The sequence below is a fragment of the Chiloscyllium plagiosum genome, chromosome 20 (genome assembly GCF_004010195.1).
Source record: "Chiloscyllium plagiosum isolate BGI_BamShark_2017 chromosome 20, ASM401019v2, whole genome shotgun sequence".
NCBI classification, from domain to species: domain Eukaryota; kingdom Metazoa; phylum Chordata; class Chondrichthyes; order Orectolobiformes; family Hemiscylliidae; genus Chiloscyllium; species Chiloscyllium plagiosum.
Window position 1 is genome coordinate 54,047,855 of NC_057729.1, and position 18,793 is coordinate 54,066,647.

Genomic DNA, 18,793 nt, shown 5'->3' on the forward strand with positions numbered 1-18,793 from the left:
CAATAGCCCATGGTTCTGGCTTTACTAATCTGGTGATATTAACACTATACCATTATCTCCCACTGAGTGCCAATGAGCTAATTTCATGCTTCAGTCATGTTCTCTGCTTCCAAGCATCCCTAATTGAGTCCACAATCCTTTGACTATCTTCTTGCTATCCTTTTACCGTTTGTGTGAGTATCAAAAGCCTGTGAAGCAGGTGTTCCTTTGCTCCGTGGTGGCAAGTGTGAAGATGAAACCAAGGAGGGGCTGGGAAAATGGGGAAGTCCATGCCGGGATGTCTCCCTGGTGCATTCCTGCCGTTTGGCATGTTTCCAAACCATGGACTGAGATTAGGATCACCTGTCCATTAGTTAAGATTTTCTTTTGAAATTGTCAATGTATTGTTGGTGTTACCAGCATGAGCGACATTTATTGTCCGTCCCTAATTGCCCTGGAAAAGGTGGTGGTGAGCTGCTTTCTTGAACCGCTGCAGTGTAGGTGCAGCCTCAATGTTGTTAAAGAGGAATTTCATGGATTTTGACACTGAAGGAACAGCAATGTATTTCCAGGATCAGGATGGTGAGTGGTTTGGAGGGGAACTTGCAGGTGATGGGGTTCACAAATATCTGCTGCCCTTGTCCTTCTAGATGGAAGAGATTGTGAATTTTAGAAGGTGCTGTCTAAGGGTCTTGGTGAGTTGTTACAGTTCATCTTATGTGTGGTTCACACTGTTGCCATCAGTGGTGCAAGAGTTGAATGTTGATGGGTGGGCCACTTTGTCCTGGATGGTGTTGAGCTTCCTGAGAGCATTTGGGCTGCTCTCATCCAGGAAAATGGGGAGTATTCCATCACAATCCTGTGTCACACGGGGTTGAGGATTCCAAATTATTCACTGCAAAATGTGGCTACACTTGTACCTGTATTTGGATGGCAGATCCAGCTCTTAGTGGAGATGGTCATTGCGTCACACTGTTGAATGAACGTTACTTACCATTTATCAGCCCAGACTAGACTGTTGTCCAATCTTGCTGCATTTGTCCATGGACTACTTATTTATGAGATCGGAATTCCCTCTCTAAACTTTCTGCCTCTCCATCCTCCATTAACTTGCCCCTTAAAACCTATTTCTTTGATCACGAAGTAGAGAACTGAGGAACAGCAGTAGATCATTCAGCCCTTCAATGAGATCTCGTTGATCTGCTTGTATAGACAAGGAGTAGCTGGGAACTTTACTGTTCTGTGATTCAATGCTGAACCTTCACATGTAACCCCCATAACCTCTGACTCCCTTGTCTCACAAAAACGTATCAAATGCGTTCTTAAATAAAGACTCCAGGACCTTTGAAGGAAAGGAACTGCACACACTAAAAATAATCCTTTGAGGGGGGACAAAAATCTCCCTGTCTTAAAAGGAAGGTCAAAAGGTTTTTGGTTGCATTCCCCTCGTATCTCATACTGGGTCCCAGTGTCCGCATTATTGTTGATGATGAATGTTTGTGAAGCATCTCAGGACATTTTGTGACATTAAAGGTGCTATATAAAGGCGAGTGGTTGCTTTTGAAATAGACAGGTGCTATGGAAACCTGGGGATGAGCCTCTTTCAAGCTGTCACCAACTAGATGATAAACCTATTGTTGTCATTTGGAGGCCCCAGAGTTGCTGAGGGACTACAGAAGTAAGTCAACTCTAAAACCGTGTTCATCAGGATGTGATCATTCTTATTTGATTTGGCATTGATTCTTGCCTTAATTAATGCTTTTATATAGTCAAAAACACTATTATTCTTTCTCCAGCCCATCAACAAATGAAGGGAACTTTGCTGGGGTTGGGGACTATACTAGTCCTGCTCACATGAATAACTCTATCAATAGTAGTTTTTGAGCAAAGGAAGTTGTATTCCTTCTATTAAATGGGGCTACAACATTGAGAAGATGTGCGGCGTGCATTAAAGCACAGAATAGTAAAGTTCAGAGAGAGGCCATTTGGTCCATCAAGTCTGTGATGGCTCTCTCAACAAATGGTTCCGTTGATCCCATTCCCATGGGAAACAGTTTCAGTTTATTAACTCTGCACACACATATACACACACCACAGACATTTCTGATTTTAAACAGATCTGCAGCATCCAATGCGAAAGACCAATCCTTTCCTATTCAGTTAGTGTTGTTAGAATGTGGGATGGTGCCAGTGTAATGGTTTAGACTCTAGATGTTTAAGTTAATTTCTTGGGGTCATGGGTTCAAATCCCACCATGGTGAAATTTGAATTCAGTAACATTCTCAAATTAAAAGTGAGTCTAATTGTAACCATTGTGATTGTTGTTTGCCAAAAATACATCAGATTCATCAATGTCCTTTAGGAAAGAAATCTGCCATCTTTAATTGGTCTGGCCTACATGTAACTCCAGACCCATGGCAATGTGATTGACTCTTAACTGCCCTCTCGGCACTTGGGGATGGGCAATGAGTGCAGGCTTAGCCAATCCATGAAAAAAAGGAATAAGGTAGCAAAGCACTTTTGATTTGCTCACATTGTATAGACTCCTGAGGGATCAAAGTCCATTCATTGCCAATATGCCCAAGTCACCATGAGGCTCTTGTCTTATCAATAAGGTCTAGTTTATTGCAATAATTGCTAGTTAGACATAACTATCGGGAATATCTTAAGGTGGAGATGACACGTGCTACCCCATCTAGACTTTGTCTCATAAATTCTTCATCGAAGAGTGTGGTGCTGGCCAGGAGCAGGTGAATCAACATTTCGAGCATAAGTCCTTCAGTGATTCTCCACCAACAGATGTGGCCTAATATAATCTCAATATTAAGCTCTTTCAGAGCCATTGCTTTATACAACAGAGTTGATCCCAAGAAGTCAGGAAGGCAATTATATGTCTGACAGGAGCTGGGCTGCCAAAGGTCACCTTGCATAATAATGTGAGGGGCTTATTTTGGCTCTGATTGGACTCTTGTTTTGATGCTGTGGAGACCAATTATCCCCGAACCCTAGATAGTACTTTTGACCCGTTTAAATAAGGTAGGAAAGTGACTCTATGCCAACACTGGATAAGTAATCCAGAACCCCAAGGTATTGCTCTGGGGACATGGATTCATGTTCCACCATGGCAGGTAATGAAATTTGAATTCATTTAAAGAAAAATCAGAATAGAATGTTAGTCTGACGGTGACCGGATACCCCTCTGTCAGTGGTTGTAAAATGCCATCCGGTTTATCAATTTCCTTTAGGGACGGAAATCTGCCATCCTTACCCGGGCTGGCCTACATGTGACTCCAGGCCCACAGCAATGTGTTTAACCCTTAACTGCACCCTGAGTGATTAGGGATGGGCAGTAAATGCTGGCCCAGCTGGCGACACCCACAGCCCATGAACAAATGATCAAAGCACAGGAACCCTCCGTGACAATTCACCAGATGCAGGCCTCAAAATTAGGCTAATGGCTTGCTGAAAAATTCCACAGACCTAGGGTGAATGAGTTGTGTCTGTGATATGGTGTACCGCTGTACAATAGGAGTGAATGGAGGTGGGTGTGGCAGGGGTGGTGGAGATTTGACCCACTGAGATTCTCTATAATGGGAGTGGAATGAACTTTGGTCCATTGGGATTCTGAACAATGTGAATCACACAAAGAGACGAAGCTCATTGGAATTCTACACGCCATGAATGAGTAGGAAAGGTTTGGTCTTTTACATTTGATGCCGAAATCCTTTTTATTAGAATTGTTGCTTAGCTACAGTGAGCTTCAGTATGCTCCTCCTTTACTGACATTTCACACCATAACAGATGGATGGACATCTGAAACAGCCTGAGATTAACCTCAGCGATTCCGCTGAGTAATTTCTTATCACTGCCAACAGAGTAAGCAATTGCAACAACATAGACAGTGCTGGAGAAACTCAGTAGTTCTGGCACCATCTGTGGAGATTGAAACAGAGTTAACAATTCAAGTTCAGCACAAACTCAAAACATTAACTCTATTTCTCTCACCGATGCTGCCAGACCTACTGAGTTTCTCCAGCACTTTCTGTGTTTGTTTCGGGTCTGCCTTTATTGGAGCAAGTGATTGGTTCAGTGGTAGCACCCCATCTCTGAGTCTCAAGGAATCCATATTCTGTGGACTCCACCCCCAAACAATCCAGTTCTGGTCTTTACTTCATTTGAGATTGTGGATCTCCAGCCAGTCCCCACCAGTTGGCCTTGCTGTGGTGAACTGCCTTCTCAAGTACAAGTTAGTGCATGACTGAAAGGGTAGGCTTGTAGTCAAAGCACACATCAGGACGAAGGCAAAAAATCAAAATTTTTAGCAATCATAATAGAATTACAGAAGAAGGCAATTAGGCCTTTCGAGTCTACACCCACCGTCCGAAGCTTATCCCACCCAGACCCACCTCCTTATCCCATCGCAGTAACCTTACATTTTCCATGGCCAATCCACCTAGTCGGCAAATCCATGGATTATGGGAGGAAACCGGAACACCCAGAGGAAATCCACGCAGACACAAGGAGAATGTGCATACTCCCCACAGGCAGTCGCATGAGGGTGGATAATGATTTGTACTGCAAAAGAAAAGCATGACATTGGGTAGCATTTGGTGAGTTGTAGCGGAGAGTCACAGTGTTGATGTCATGCATTTGCGTGCTGTGGGTGTTACTGGCCTGGACCAGCATTTCCTGCCCATCCTTAATCACTCAGAGGGCAGTTACATGTCAAACAAAATTCTGATTAGCCGAGGGCTGGCCTGGAAGAAGGAAATGAGGCCTTCAGAGTAATGAAAATAAGACTCGAGGTCTGAACATATTCCTTGTGTTTGCAATCACTGTTTGAATGTAGGCCTCACTTTGTTAATTATCACTCAATTTGAGGATGGTGTCTTCTCAAGATCTCAAGTTTCTGCTGTGAGTCTACTTGTGACTGAACAGGCTGATTCTCAATTTGCCGATCTTTGGACTTATCAAGCAGGATGTCCTCTGAGGTGATGGGATCCAGACAGCAGGATTTGCTGCATTTCCTTACCTTCACTGCTGTGTCTCATTATCAAGGCGTTCAGACTAAAGCATGCTGCAGTTGGACGGACAGATGGAATGAGTAATAGCAATCTCCTCTCAGTCATTAATATCAATGTTGCTGTGCTTCAAAGTAAATATCAGAGTTTCTTTGTTGCGTTTCCTTTGCCCTCCCCTGGAGAATTGTTTGAGAGTTGAGGACCTGGGACCCAGCAGGGGCCATCCAGTCAGGAGTCTTGGCTGAATGTGCATGAGGAGAAAGTGAGGACTGCAGATGCTGGAGATCAGAGCTCAAAAATGTGTTGCTGGAAAAGCGCAGCAGGTCAGGCAGCATCAAAGGAGAAGGAGAATCGACGTTTCGGGCATAAGCCTCTGAAGAAGGGCTTATGCCCGAAACATCGATTCTCCTTCTCCTTGAATGTGCACGGAGCTGGTTTCCAGGAACACAAGCATTTGGTCAATGGTTGTCCCATTGAATCGGAGAATGTGATGGAGGCATTGCGAGTTTAAAGCTGAGATAGCTAATTTTTTATTAAGCCACGGTATTATGGGAAATGGACTAAAGGCTGGTTTATAGAGTCAGGCCACAGATCTGCCATGATCTCATTGAATGATTAAACAGGCCCAAGGGACTGAATGGCCTACTTCCTACATTTCTAGTGGAATTTCTTTCATGCACATGCATGTTGCTGGGCCATAGTCCCGTTCGCACTGCAGTACAGGGGTGTGGTTAGGATGACTACTCTGCTCACGGGGACTTTTGTTGATTTGCGGAGATCTTTCTTGTCAAACACTCGCTGGTGTTGTTTGTAGAAAATTGAACTGGGGCAGTTTATCTGCTCTTGGATGTCCTCATCAATGGTGGCCTTTTGAAAGAGACAGACAAACTGAGTGAGTGGGAAAATGCATGGCAGACACAGTTGAGATGGAGAAATGTGAGATCATTCACTTGGGTAACAAATACAGGAAGGTGGGTTATTATCTGGATGGCTGTATATTGAGAGAGGGGAATGTGCAATAAAATCTGCATGTCCTCATACACCAGTTGCTAAAGGTATGCATGTAGGGGCAGTCAAGAAGGCAAGGGTAGATTTGTTGGTAAAGTTGATGAACTGTTCAACCTCCTCATAGGAGCATGAGGCGGTGCCGATGTAGTCATCCATTTAGCGGAGGAACACGTTAGGAGTTCTGCCGGTGTAACTGCAGAAGATGGACTGTTCCACGTGCCTGACAAACAGGCAGGCATAGCTGGGTCCCATGTGGGTGCCCATAGCTACCCCATTGGTTTGGAGGAAGTGGGAGGATTGGAAGGAGAGGTTGTTGAGAGTGAAGACCAGTTTAGCCAGGCGGATGAGGATGTCAGTGGAAGGGTACTGGTGGGATGGCGTGAGAAGAAGAAACGGAAGGCTTGGAGACATTCATCGTGGCGGATAGATGTGTTACAGGGATTGGATGTCCATGGTGAAGATGAGGCATTTGGGGCCGGGGAAATGAAAATCTTGGAGGAGGTGAAGGGCATGGGTGGTGTCACAAATGTAGGTGGGGAGCTCCGATGAAGGGTTTATGCCTGAAACGTCATTTCTCCTGCTCCTCGGATGTTGCCTGACCTGCTGTGCTTTTCCAGCATCACACTCTCAGCTCTGAGCTCCAGCATCTGTAGTCCTCACTTTCTCCAAGAGTATGTTTGCCTCATAGTGAGAGGATTTGAGTACAGGAGCAGGGATGTCTTGCTGTAAATATACAGGGCCTTGGTGAAACCTCACCTGGTGCATTGTGTGTAATTTTGGTCTCCTTATCTGAGGAGGGATATTCTGGTGATGGAGGGAGTGCAACGAAGGGTTATCAGATTGATTCCTGGGATGGCAGCTGGGAGATAGTGAGGACTGCAGATGCTGGAAAGTCAAGATTGGGGAACTATAAGGTTGGAGGCTATGGATGGGAGATCTCCCAAGGTGAAGAGGTTGTCAATGGTCTTGGAGATGATGGTTTGGTGGTAGAAACAGGTGGCATGGGGTTGGGGAACTAAAAGGTTGGATGAAGAGGGTAAACCATTTAGGACAGAGAGGAGGAGAAATTTCTTCACCCAGAGAATGACGAGTCTGTGGAATTCATTATCACAGAAAGCAGTTGAGATCAAAACCTTGTACAATTTCAAGAAATAATTAGATGTAGCACCTGAGGCTAAAGGGAATCAAAGGATCTGGGGGAGAAGTGAACAGGCTATTGAGTTGGATAATCATCCATGATTAGAATGAATGGTTCAAAGGACTGAATGGCATCCATCTATTCCTATTTTCTATGTTACTACCCCCATTGGGATGTCTCATAAATCTGGTACAGAGTGGGTAGTAACACTTTACTCATTAGCATCCTGTAGATCATATTTATCCATGGCAGTCAGTTCAGGATTGGTGTGGAGATGACTGAGGTTTTCACCTAGGCAGTGATTAGTGCTCACATCAGAAAGCAGTTGATCTTTGATGAGGTGAATGACCACCCCAAGTAGATTATAAAGAGTACGGGGGGGCAGGGATGCTATAACACAGACTGGGGTGGACGTGACATCATCAATCACAGTAGGGATTGTAGCTGTACTAGCCTCATGTCTAATGGTATCCGAGCAGTTCCAGAGGCCGGGGGAACCTCCTGGAATGTTTGAGCAGTGCTCGTTATGGAGGTGGCTATATAAAGTTAGTTTGCAGTTCTCACTTTTGCCTATAACACAGACTGGTCCAAAGTTTGAAAGCTTCTGTCTGAGATCTCCCATTTAAAGCTGCGACAGTCACATCAACACAAAACAGTTGCAGGATGGTGAGGATGTTACTTGGTCATTCATAGCTCTGGAGCATAATCACAGAGTCTCACACTTTACTGAGTACAGTGCTCTGGTCAGATTGATGCAGTCTGTGGTGTTAATCTCAACATCTTTCTTGAATTTACATTACCCCCCCACACAGACCAAGACCCATGCCAGGAGTTCCTCTGCAACCATACCAGTTTGTGGCAGGACTTTCTCAGCCCCACAGAAAGGATGCAACTAAGAGAATGTGTGTCAGGATTTTCCCCTACTATGGACAACAGGGGGAAATTCGTGATCATTTCCCCCTTTTTGAACCCTATTATAATTCTTGTATTCCTGAAAAATAGAAACTAGAAGGAGGAGTAGGCCCTTTGAGCCTGTGCTGTCATTCACTGTGATCATGGCTGATCCTCCATCTCATTGTCACACACCCACATTCTCCCCATACTCCTAGTGTCTTTAAAATCTAAATATGTATCTGTATCTAACTTGGATGGATCCAGTGTTTTGAACTCCACAGCTTTTCTGTGGTAGAGAATTCAACAGGATCTACAGGAGGTCAATGGGAAGGTGAAGGATTTTTCCACCTAAATCCAGAAAGTGAGTGCTTGGAATCTTGATTTGAGTCCACCAGTTTTGAAGGCTTCACCTGGAATGTCATCTGGGCTGCAGGCTTTGTTCAGTTGTTTGGTTGTTTGTTGTTGCTCTCCCATTCTTGGTGCTTCACCAATAGAGTCTAACACAGGGGATAATCTGGAGAATATTGTCTGATACAACAACGTTGTACAAATCACCCCTCAGCCTCCGACACTCCGAGGAAAACAGCCGAGCCTATTCAGTCTCTCCTTGTAGCTCAAATCCTCCAACTCTGGCAACATCCTTGTAATTCTTTTCTGAACCCTTTCAAGTTTTGCAACATCATTACGATAGGATGGAGACCAGAATTGCACGCAATATTCCAAAGGTGGCCTAACCAATATCCTGTACAGCTACAACAAGACCTCCCAACTCCTATACTCAATGCTTTGTCCAATAAAGAAAAGCATACCAAATGCCTTCTTCACTATCCTATCTACCTGTGACTCCACTTACAAGGAACTAGAGGTTTATAAAATCATGAAGGGCATGGATAGGGTGATTAGCCAAGGTCTTTTCTCCAGGGTAGCAGGGTCCAAAACTAGAGGGCATAGGTTTAAAGTGAGAGAGGAAAGATATAAAAGTGAGCTAAGGTGCACCTTTTTCAAGTAGAGGGTGGTGTGTGTATGGAATTAGTTGCCAGAGGAAGTGATGGAGTCTGGCGCAATTACAACATTTAAAAGGCATCTGGATAGGAATATGAATAGGAATGGTTTAGAGGGATATGGACCAAGTGCTGTCAAATGGGACTAGATTAATTTAGGATACCTGGTCAGCATAGACAAGTTGGACTGAAGTGTGTGTTTCGGTATCCAGCTCTATGACTTTATGACATAGTTAAAATATCAGAAAAGAAAGAAGAACTTGGAATAATTTAACTCTATTAGAAAACTTAACAGAATAATAGATACACTAACTATTACTAATTAGCTGTTCCAATATAATAATATCCCACAAATGCAACCTTGGCCATAAGGCAACTTTAGGAAACAGATTTGTCTCATATACAGCTCTCTAATCCAGGAGGAAAGAACATCAAAAGATAATTCTGAGAGAGAGTGTGAAGAGAGTCATTGCCTTCCAACCCTACTGAGACCCCAGCAACAGCTGCTGAAAGCTCACTAAAATTCCTGGCCCTGTGAGAGTTTGACCACACCCTGTAGGGCTGCTTCTATTGTTCAACTTTAAAAACAAACTCCAAGGCCTCACAAGTTGTTTATCTTGTCAGACACTGCTCAAAGCCTGTCCCTCAATCTCTGTCTCAAAGAAACCATGACGGAACACACCTCTTAAAGCCACAGTATTGTCATAAAGCCGAAGCAATACAGGTATGTTAACCAAGGGTAGTCTGATGTTGAGAGTGTATTGCTGGAAAAGCTCAGCAGGTCAGGCAGCATCCGAGGAGCAGGAGAATAGATGTTTCGGGCTGGAGCCCTTCATCAGGAATGAGACTGGGAGCCTTGGGAGTGGAGAGTTAAATGGGAGGGTGTTGGGGTTGGGGGGTGTGGGGGGAAGGGTAGACTAATGACAGTTAGAGATGTGCAAGAGGCCAGATGCGAGGATGCTGAAGTCTCAGAGGGTCGTTAGTCTGGAGGAGGTTACACAGTTTGGGAGGGGGTGGTGACAAGCAGAATGATGAGAAATTTTGAAAGTGAAGAGGAGAGTTTAAAGTCAAGATATTTCCGGACCAGGTTCGACTTAGATCAGTGAGTGCAGAGGTTGATCTAAACTGAGTACAAGTCTGCTGATTTACATAAAGGAAGATCTGACAAGCAGCAGTTAATGAAAAGCTAATGCATGTGTTTCTTGCACCACTCAGTAAGCCTTGCACTGGAATGTAAGCTTAGATTGTGCAGTGGAATCAGAGAATGAGATTTGAAACCCACAACCTCTGACTCAGTGGCGAGAATCCTACCAGTACAATGCAGTTGTTACAGTTTGTTCCAGTTTATGGTTATTATATTTGCACACATTGTTATATTTACTCTCCTTCCTAGTAAGGGCTAGTCTCACCCTCGTTATATGTCTTTGGTTTCCTTTAACCGAGAAGCTCAAAAGGTTTTGCCAGCTGATTACTGGATCTGGCCAAATAGCTATCAAATCTCAGGCTGCTAGAGTTCACACTGAATGAAGATGAGAGGTTGAAGCCTCAACATAATCCTTTGTGAGGCATCAATATTCTGCCAGTTTGAGAACATATATGTTATCACTGCTCTTTAGATCTGATTAGCCAATTTCCAAATGTTTAATAATTTGCCTTCAGTTCCTTGAGCTACAGGTATAGCTAACAGTCTCCCCTGAAGGACTTCATCAAACGCCTTGTTGAAGTCCATTAAATAACATCCTTAGATAATCCCCTGTCCACAATTTGAGTCACCTCTTAAGAAACAGATGTTAGAGCATGTCAGAGACTAGGAATTCTGAAGTGAGTGACTCACTTTCTGTCTCCCAAAGCCCATCCACCATCCAGAAAGCAGATGTCAGGAGTGTGATGGAATACTCCCCACTGGCCTGGATGGGTTCAGCTCCAACAACATGCTAGAAGCTCAACACCATCCAGGACAAAGTGGCATGCTTTATTTACACCTCCCAACCCCACCTTCAGCATTCACTCCATTGCCACTGACACTCAGTACCGCCTACAAGACACACTGCAGAAATTCACCAATACTTCTCAGACAGCACCTTCCAAAACCCATCTAGAAGGGCAAGGGCAGCAGATACATGGGAATCCCAAACATCTGAGGGTAGGTGCTAGGGTCACAGTGCCCATTTTACTAGCGGGGTGGGGCGGAATGGGGAACAGTTGAGGAGCCAGCTCTGGGCTTGCTGTCCAAAAGAGGGGATCTCGGACTGGCTACCCAAGCTGCCAGTTCACCCAGAGAGCTGGTCGCCTTGGCAACATTACCGTTACTAGAGATGGCCATCGCTGAGGCTGGATGAAGACACACAGGCCTCCTCCATATTGAGGAGCCCATGGAAAGGTACCACATAAAGAAACACTGAGATGTCAGATTCAGCAGAGAGCGCAGTAATTGCAGGAGGGAACCCTGCTTGATGGAGTGGGTGCGAGGGATGGGGGGAATCAATTTAGTGACCCGAGGGGTAGGTAAGGGCCCTCACCCTCAACAACCTCTCTATCCAATCCTCCAACCCCATAGCACCCTCTCCACTGGGATACAGAGCATCTGAAAAGGAAGGACACTCCCTGCTCATCTCCTCCCAGCAGGAACCACTGGGATGCCTCCATGTAATAACTGGCACATTCCACACACAATGCCAATGTAATAACTGGCGTATTCCACATGTGATGCCAATGTAATAACTGGCATATTCCACATGTGATGCCAATGTAATAACTGGCACATGCCACATGTGATGCCAATGTAATAACTGGCACATTCCACACACGATGGCAATGTAATAACTGGCGTATTCCACATGTGATGCCAATGTAATAACTGGCACATTCCACAAACGATGCCAATATAAACGATGCCAGGGGGAGTATGGGAATGTCTTAGGATCTCCTCCCTCCCACCCTGATATAATTTTATGGTCCACGGTGCCCCTACCCCTCCCCATGACCCCGGCACAATGCCAGTCGGTAATGGTGCAGGGTGTAAATAGATTGTGTGCTCATTCACATGACAGCAGCTCTCCCCCATCTTTCCCACCACTCGGCCCCTCATCCACCTCCCCCAGCCTGAACTGGGGAGTAATGTCGGTTTCGAACAAGCTACTCGAAGTGCGTGGCCCAGCTGTTAACCAAAGCCTTCACCTATGACTCATTTCTCCCATGCTGTGTGAATCCGTTCAGTCCCACCCATTGCAATATTAGCTCGACTCAGGCAGCACCAGCATTTGGCACGGCTCCCTTTCCTTCTCAGGAAGACAATGAGAGACCAATAAATGCTACAGCTCAGCTCATGTTATCCTCCAATCCCTCCACCTCCCTCGGAGAACTGGTGCACTCTCCTGGGTCGGATTTTGTGACACCTTCTCGGATAGGACAGCTGATTCCCGGATTGACTCAGTCTTGCTGGGAAGCGATTATTTGTATGAGAAAAGTGCAGAAACGTTTTGAGCAATCAGTTTTGTAAAAGATAGAGGGACAAAAAGCAAGAATACTTCATTCTTGAAATCCTGAAACTGTATTCCAAGAATAATGTGCATTATGAGTACCATGGCGTAAGATAACGATACTTGGAGAGCACTCTATGTTTATCTGACTTGGCTCCTTGTGTATCACTGATTTTAATCACTGCTGATCCACCTGCTGTTCCCTGCTACACATAGTGACACAAGCATCAGCCACCATCACCTTGGTGAAAGGAGCTCTTTGATCTGCCCAAACTTTGCTGGTCTTTCAATGCAGAGAATTGTCCTTAATCTAGTATTGCACACCAGCACTGTCCAAGGGCTGGGACTGCATTCTGAGGGATGCACTAAAGCTTGGAGCAAGCTCAGCAGAGGCACAGTGAGGAATGTGCCAGTTATTACATTGTCATTTCAGCTGCCTTTCAGAAGCTACAGGACCCCCTGGGACTGTGTGCATTAGGAAGAATGCACATCAAGAACGCTGAAATTGTAGTTATAGAGTCATAGAGTCAAAGAGATGTACAGCATGGAAACAGACCCTTCGGTCCAACCTGTCCATGACAACCAGATATCCCAACCCAATCTAGTCCCACCCGCCAGCACCCGGCCCATATCCCTCCAAACTCTTCTTATTCATATACCTATTCAAATGCCTTTTAAATGTTGCAATTGTACCAGCCTCCACCACATCCTCTGGCAGCTCATTCCATACATGTACCACCCTCTGCGTGAAAAAGTTTCCCCTTAGGTATCTTATATATCTTTCCCTTCTCACCCTAAACCTATGCCCTCTAGTTCTGGACACCCCGACCCCAGGGAAAAGACTTTGTCTAATTATTTTGTAAACCTCTATAAGGTCACCCCTCAGCCTCTGACGCTCCAGGGAAAACAGCCCCAGCCCGTTCAGCCTCTCCCTATAGCTCAGATCCTCCAACCCTGGCAACATCCTTGTAAATCTTTTCTGAACCTTTCAAGTTTCACAACATCTTTCTGATAGGATGCTAAGATTTGCTTTCCCAAAATGCAGCAGCTCACATTTATCTGAATTAAACTCCATCTGCCACATAGCCCATTGGCCCATCTGGTCCAGATCCTGTTGTAATCGGAGGTAACCCTCTTCGCTGTCCACTACACCTCCAATTTTGGTGTCATCTGCAAACTTACTAACTGTACCTCTTATGCTCGCATTTATATAAATGGTAAAAAGTAGAGGGCCCAGCACTGATCCTTGTGGCACTCCACTGGTCACAGGCCTCCAGTCTGACACCTGGAAGTTATACCTGCGTGTTGAGAGAAAAGTTTATGTCATTTGCACTTCTGGTAATTTCCAAATTGTAATGTTTCACCCGTCACACCTTTATAATGTGTATAGTGAATCTAGCAAGCATTTTAAACACACTGCATGGAGACAAGGAAATTTTATTGTGAATTGTGTAAAATTAAAGTTGACATGTTTTGTAATTTATTTTGTAAACTGTGTGAATAACATATAATATTCGAAAAGGAGACTCCATCATTGGTGGCTGAATCTTCTGATGCCTGAATACCCAACTCTGGAACTTCCTTTCCAAATCTCTCCACCTCTCTTTCCGCCTTTAAATAACTCTTTCAAACCTCTGTCTTGAACCAAATCTTTGGACATCTTCCTTAATTTTATATATATATATGTGTGTGTGTGTGCGTGCGTGTGTGCATGCTATTTGGTAATATTTCTAAGAGCAACTTGTGAAGCAATGAATGCAGGGTGTAGTTGATGATTACAGGATTCACTATAATTATATCTCCTTGAAGGACTCTCCACGAATTAAAGCTAACCTCCAGAACACAGCTGCAAGTAACACCAAGGGGTGGGGTAGGGGCAGATGGACAGTGCTAAATATATCATAGGGGCAAAACGGATTCACTTCTGACACTGAGAGTGATTACTTCATGGCCATTTGAAATGGTGAAAGTTGCAATAGCCTTACCAGATCATAGGGTTGCTCCCTCATTGGAGAGAGATGACTACTGGTGGTTTAACTTGAAGGTCCTCAGGTGAGGGGCGAGGTTGAGAAGGAGAGTCCTTCATGGTAACCTCAGCTGGTGTGGGAATTGAACCCACACTGTTGGCATTACTCACCAACTGAGTGTCTTCTTCCAAGCCAATGGTCACCAGTTGGGGTGGGGCAACACGGCCCATGTGCCTGACCCAAGAATCCCTAGCTGAAATTGTGTTGCTGGAAAAGCGCAGCAGGTCAGGCAGCATCCAGGGAACAGGAGAATTGACGTTTCGGGCATAAGCCCTTCTTCAGGATCCCAAGAATCCCTAAACAAGAGCTGTAGTCCGAGCTCTGCAATGGGAAATGGTCACCAGGACGCCAGAGGAAACGCTACAGGGACATCCTGAAAGTCTCCCTAAACAAATACAACATCCCCACCAACATGTGGGAAACACCTGCCCGAGAAAGCACAAACTGGAGGAGAATGTTCCGCAAATGCACCGACCACCTTGGGCGTCACTGAGTGGAGCACAAGGAGACCAAGGGTGAACAGCGGAAAGCATGCACAGAATCCCAGTGTCCCACCAACCTCCTCAAACCCCACCTACCTCCCTGGGGGCAGATGCTGCAGTTCCAGGACGGAAATATTTAGCCACTCTAGAACTCAAACTCCCTCACCCCTGCAGCAAATCCCCCCAACCCATCCAACCTCCAGGTCTCACCATCACTCCTAAACCTCACCCCACTCCTGATCCCTTACAGTGGAAACAGGTGACCCTCATACCCTGAGGAACTGCCACAGATTGTATTCTGTGGAAAAGCAGCCAATTTGCCCACAGCAAGCCCCCAAAAGGCAACATGACAGTGACCAGAAAATCTATTTTCATGATGTTGATTGACAGATAAATACATTGAGGATAACTCCTCTGGTCAGTTTCAAATAGTGCAGTGGTATCATTTACATCATTGGGCCTTAATTTAACATCTCATCTGAGCGATCATGGGCGGTCTCAACTCCCTCTTTACTATACTGGAGTGTTAAGCTCAATTTTGTTGTTCAAGGTTTGGAATGAGTTTTGAATCTTATGAGTCGGAAGTAGACAAGTGAGACCATTAGGCCATAAGATATAGAAGCAGAATTAGGCTATTTGGCTCATTGATTCTGCCCCACTATTTGATCATGGCTGATATGTTTCTCAGCCCCATTTTCCTGGCTTCTCCCTGTAACTCTTGATCCACTTACTAATCATGAACTTATCTCAGTCTTAAAGACAGTCTTAAAGATAGTTCTCTGTGGCGATGAGCTTCACAGACTCTTCACTGTCTGGCTGAAGAAATTCCTCTTCTTTTCAGGTTGAAAGAGTTATCCTTTCACATAGTCCATGCCCTTAGGTCCTAGTTTCTCCTACTACCGGAAACATCTTTCCCACATCCACTCTCTCCAGGCCCCTCAGTATTCTGCAAGTTTCAATCAGATCGCCCCTCTTCCTTCTAAAGGACAGCCTTTCTCACAAGAGGACTTGAGTACAGGGAGTGAAACCTTGCTTTCATTATACAGGAGCTTGGTTAGTCTGTACCTGGAGTACTGCGTGCAGTTTTAGTCTCATCTCTGGAAAGTCATAGAGTAACAACATAGAGTCCTAGAATAACAACCAGACTTGTTCCTAGGCAGGTGGGAAGGGACTGAGAGATTCGACAAACTGGCGCTGTTTTCAAAAGTCTCAAAGAACAGCCTGATCTCACTAAATATTTAAACAGAGTAGACGCACCTAAGATGTTTATCTTGGTGAGGGAGTCTACAAACCACAGGGTAGAATTTAAAAATTCAGGGAGAAGGGGTGTCACTTGGGTCTGAGGTGAGAATTTGTTTCTCAAAAGCTGAGAAAGTTGTGGACTTTTGACTTCTCAATCACCAAGGGCTGCAAAAGCAGAGACTTTTGAGTATGTTTATGGTAAAGATGGATAGGTTCTTGGATTAGCAGTGGCATGCAAGGTTATTGGGAACGGGGAGGATGAAATGTACTGAAGCGTTGAATCTGCCGTGAGCATACTGAATGCCTACTGCTACTTGGCAAAAAGCAGCTTTGCTCCTGGGGTTGCGGTGGAGCAAGTTGGGGAGAAAGTGTCTACCACTTCCCTTTGAAGGTTTTCTGAAGGACTTAGGAAATGGCTCACATCCATGAAGTATTATCCCCAAGTGTCTCAAGGAATGCCATAGGTCAGAGGGCAAGCACTAGAAGGAGGTTAGAAAAGTGGGGTCTACCACATCAGAGACACCTGTCAGAAAATATTCAACACAGGGTCCAACTTACTCAAATTCAGATAAAAGACGCCTGTGGTCACCATTTCAAAGACCGTTCTCCCATGGCCTGGCTAACTTGTAACCCTTGCTATGAAAAGTATTACCTGGTCATTATCATATTGCTATTAAAAAACAAAGAGCTAGAGAAACTCAAATAAAACAATGAATGGCAGATATTGGAAACCTGAAAAAGAAATTGGAGAAAACAGGATTTCTCCTATAATTGTTTTTGACTGGGAAAATTCAGCAGCTCTGCAGAAGTATGAGCTAACATTACAGAACTCCAAAGTCAGATTCAAAACATTAACAGTTTCACCTTCAGATGGTCACAATAAGGTGTACAGCACAGAAGCTGGGTCCAACTCATCCATGCAGAAGTGGGTACTGCAGATGCTGGAAATCAGAGTCTAGATTAGAGTGGTCCTGCTCCTTGGATGCTGACTGACCTGCTGTGCTTTTCGAGCACCACTCTAATCTAGACTCCATTCATCTAGAACATAGATAGAACATAGAACAGTACAGCACAGAACAGGCCCTTCAGCCCACGATGTTGTGCCGACTACTGATCCTCATGTATACACCCTCAAATTTCTGTGACCATATGCATGTCCAGTAGTTTCTTAAATGTCCCCAATGACCTTGCTTCCACAACTGTTGCTGGCAACTCATTCCATGCTCTCACAACGCTGTGTAAAGAACCCGCCTCTGACATCCCCTCTATACTTTCCTCCAACCAGCTTAAAACTATGACCCCTCATGTTAGTCATTTCTGCCCTGGGAAATAGTCTCTGGCTATCAACTCTATCTATGCCTCTCATTATCTTGTATACCTCAATTAGGTCCCCTCTCCTCCTCCTTTTCTCCAATGAAAAAAGTCCAAGCTCAGTCAACCTCTCTTCATAAGATAAGCCCTCCAGTCCAGGCAGCATCCTGGTAAACCTCCTCTGAACCCTATCCAAAGCATCCACATCTTTCCTATAATAGGGTGACCAGGACTGGACGCAGTATTCCAAGTGTGATCTAACCAAAGCTTTATAGAGCTGCAACAAGATCTCACGACTCTTAAACTCAATCCCCATTAATGAAAGCCAAAACACCATATGCTTTCTTAACAACCCTGTCCGCTTGGGTGGCCATTTTAAAGGATCTATGTACTTGCACACCAAGATCCCTCTGTTCCTCCACACTGCCAAGAATCCTATCCTTAATCCTGTACTCAGCTTTCAAGTTCAACCTTCCAAAATGCATCACCTCGCATTTATCCAGGTTGAACTCCATCTGCCACCTCTCAGTCCATCTCCGCATCCTGTCAATGTTCCGCTGTAGCCTACAACAGCCCTCTATACTGTCAACGGCACCTCCAACCTCTGTGTCATCTGCAAACTTGCTGACCCATCCTTCAATCCCCTCATCCAAGTCATTAATAAAAATTACAAACAGTAGAGGCCCAAGGACAGAGCCCTGTGGAACACCACTCACCACTGACTTCCAAGCAGAATATTTTCCTTCTACTACCACTCGCGGTCTTCTGTTGTCCAGCCAATTCTGTATCCAGACAGCTAAGTTCTCCTGTATCCCATTCCTCCTGACCTTCTGAATGAGCCTACCATGGCGAACCTGATCAAATGCCTTGCTGAAGTCCATATACACCACATCCACAGCTCTACCCTCAACTTTTCTAGTCACATCCTCAAAGAGCTCGATAAGGTTTGTGAGGCATAACCTGCCCCTCACAAGGCCGTGTTGACTGCATTTAAATCAAGCTCTTCCAGATGGTCATAAATCCTATCCCTCAGAATCCTTTCGAACACCTTGCAGACGACAGACGCGAGACTTACTGGTCTGTAATTGCCAGGGATTTCCCTATTTTCTTTCTTGAAGAGAGGAATTACATTTGCCTCTCTCCAGTCCTGCCAACATATATCCTAATCTAGTTCCATATCCCTCAAATCTTCCTATTCATAAACCTATCCA